Source organism: Balearica regulorum, chromosome 3 (genome assembly GCF_011004875.1).
Source record: "Balearica regulorum gibbericeps isolate bBalReg1 chromosome 3, bBalReg1.pri, whole genome shotgun sequence".
NCBI classification, from domain to species: domain Eukaryota; kingdom Metazoa; phylum Chordata; class Aves; order Gruiformes; family Gruidae; genus Balearica; species Balearica regulorum.
Genome location: NC_046186.1, coordinates 83,029,331 through 83,032,454, shown reverse-complemented (window position 1 = coordinate 83,032,454; position 3,124 = coordinate 83,029,331). Strand labels below are relative to the sequence as shown.

The 3,124-nt window shown below is 47.0% G+C and overlaps 1 long non-coding RNA gene across 1 annotated transcript; it reads right to left on the bottom strand.

Annotated features, from left to right (window-relative positions):
* Window positions 1-207: 207 nt before the first annotated feature.
* Window positions 208-2,710, bottom strand: LOC142601293 (uncharacterized). The gene is made up of 3 exons (XR_012834894.1): window positions 2,582-2,710; window positions 1,430-1,540; window positions 208-680 (listed from the first exon to the last, which is right to left on the bottom strand). It is a non-coding gene; the product is annotated as an uncharacterized LOC142601293 (long non-coding RNA).
* Window positions 2,711-3,124: the final 414 nt, after the last annotated feature.

Here is a 3,124-nt window from a genome sequence, read left to right as displayed (position 1 = left end):
CTGGATGTCTTAAAGATTGTGCATGCAAGGGAAAAGACAGGACAGTGCCTGGCATTTAGGCAGGGGTGCAGTGGTTTAACCAGCACCTGGAGTGGTGGGAGTTGTCATGGCGTGGGGCTGGACCTGACCTAGCCTAGCTTGCACTGGTGAACTCCCTACCACTGACTGAAAGCCAACATCACAGCTATGTAGCATGCAGACGCAGCATTCAAACACCTAAGCCAGTTTTATTTCACACTTTTCATTATTTCGGGAGATGTTTCCATGGAGGTTCTCATTTCAGTGTAGCAGTCCCCTGTTTCATTGTGGCTAAAGTCCTGACTGTGACTTCAGCATCATTTAACAGCTGAGGAAATGAAGTGAGAGAAGGTTGAATTGACAGTGAGCTGGGCTAGTGGGGAGACCGGCAGGTGGCCCTAAGCAGTGGAAAGCCCACCAAGGGGGGACTAAATCAGGAAAGCTGTGATTATTTTCTTTCCTCCCTCCAATGAAACCCAGCAGATGATAACCTGCAAAGCTTTGCTTGTGAGCAGAAGTGATGGAGAGGGTGTCCAGTGGATGCATCTTCTCAGCAGTTCCCTGGAGCATGACAGTGCTCCCTCTGGGCTGAAGCTGGCAGGAGAGGTATCTTACACTTGCCATTCTTGACCAGAGGCTTTCAGGGACATCCAGCAGAGTATCTAACTCCAAAAACACAACCAACCAATTAGTTCTGGTGTTCTCAAATTGCTGCACTAAAGCAAGAGAGAGAAATAAAATGATAGGATGTCAATGACAGAGTTGGGAGGTTAAGCCAGATATACTGAGTCTCTCTCCAGGCCGTAACCGCAGCACATACCTTCCTCTTTGGCCCACAGCAGTTGCATCTTAAGGCCTGTTAACCTGGATCAGTGACAGAGCTATTCTCTTCTAGAGGCTCAAAAGTAATTCTCCCATATTTTCCCATATTTTCCCATATTTTCTTAACACAGCAATAACCTGGGTCTTTACTACTCAAGTAAAAGGCAAGTTGCTCTGGTTATTTACCTTCATCTAGTATTTTGCTTCATGTGAAGCTGCAAATGAGAAAAATATCTACATATCCTCAAAGTCCCTAAACCCAAAGCATTTAATAAGAAATAAGCCATTAGTGACCCATCATTCCCTTGCATCCAGAACAATTTCCAGCTGAAAAGCTGACAACAATGGAATGATTGAAAGCTCGCAGATGTTTCTTGAAGATTTTCTTAGAACATCTAGTCAAATGGATTTCACAAGTGGGCTCTGTTTGCCATCAGACAAATATGATATATACTAGATTCACCTTTACCCATAAACCGCTTGAATGAGGCTTCATCAAAGAAAGTATGCTTTTCATCATGCTTTTTACTGGCAACAGAGCTGTGCCCAGAAGCACTTTGTGCTAAGCCTTTTTCTTGTAAATACTTACAGGCTTATTGCTCATCCTCCCTCATTCAGGACACAGTGCGGACTCAAGAAGGGGAATGACACTTCCACACGGTTGTTGGTGTGGCCAGTGGGGAGCCTTCCTTATGCTGGGCTGGGGAAGAGAAACAGCTTATTTTCCCTATACTTTTGGAACTCAACCTTAATTGCAAATGTGATGTCCTTCAGCGTAATCAGTTATTCCCTTGTTCTGAGCTCTCCTAAGTGCCTGATTGACCTTCACTGTCCCTCTAGCTCTTTGTCCCTCCTGGCAACAGATAAGATAAAACCCGTCAATGTGTTGGAGAGCTCTAGCAGATCTTTCCTGTGTGCATTAGGTTGTAGTTGTTCCCTGACATTGTCTTGCCCACTTGTCCAACTTTGGCTCTGATTGATGGAAGCTAGCAGAAGTTGTTTGAACAGATACGACAGTGACATGGGAAAAGACAGAGTCAGCTTAGGCTCGCCAGTGTAAGAACTGAACTGATGCAGCAGAGTCATCCCCTGCGTCTTTACTGCACATGTAAGGAACTATTTTGTGCCCCTTCCCCAATCTCTTGGATGCTGGGAACAGAAGAAAGTATAGTGGGACCTGTCAAGGATGCCTTCCCTTTCCTCTTCCCCATCCTTTCAGCCTCATCTCATCTGCCCTCCCTGCTCTTTCCTGCCCTTGCCCTTCTTCTGCCTCTTCCTTAGCTCTTTCCTGCAAAGACCTCAAACCTCATCTCTTTTCACATTGATCATAGCACCATGGTGGTATTTGCAAACTCATTTTATGTCCCCTCTGCCTCCTTGTTCAATCCCTTTTATAGCCGTGTCTCTCTAGAGACAGCTCTTCAGGTCAAGGACTAACCTGTGGTTCAGATCTGTACAATGCCTTGCCAAGTGCAGATCCAACTCTGTCTGGCCCCTGCACATGGCCATAGCAGAACAGAGAAACCCCACAAGCATCCAGATCCACCATGAGGCTCAAGAGCAGCAATCTCTGTATTAAATTTGCCTTTCTGCCAAATGGGTCAGGCTTGTCCCATGGGCCAGCCCTGTTGGGCTCATGGGACCTTGTGTCTCTGGAGTGACATCAGTGGACATGAAGCATGGCAAAGAAGAGGTCACAGTGACAGTCAATATATCAACAATATAGGATAAAAAGACTTGCCTTTCAGAAAAGAGAGGCTCTAAAACCAAGAAATAAGGCCCTCACCAAAATCTTGAGCAGCAGGGCTTGGTCTTTCATGAGTTTGACCTACGGGAACCAGAGTCAGGGGAAGCATCTTTGCTTTGGGGACTGAAGTCTCCTAATGGCAATGGACTTTGTTTCCTGCAGGGAGGTGAAGCAAGCTGTTTGTGGAGTGCCTTGTGACTGCTTGGCAGGAGCCTCTCCTTCCTGCTGCCAACTGGGGATGGGGTTAGGTGTCCATTTTCAGGCCCATCTGATGGGTTCTCCTTCAAAACACAACAAACAAACCAAACTCCAAAGAGCAGTACAGTTGCTGGACTCCTGGAACCGGCTGTAGGAAAATATCTTTTTGTTTGTTCACCTACAAACTGAAGTGAGTGGCCTATGCAGTGCTGTGAGGAAGGGGCAGATCTGGCAGGGTGTGTCTAGGTGCCTGGACCCTTGCAGTCAATGGGTCTTGGCCGAGCATCCCCTCAGCCCCCTGGGAGGAGGCCAGGAGGGAGGCAGCTGACCCAAGGTGTC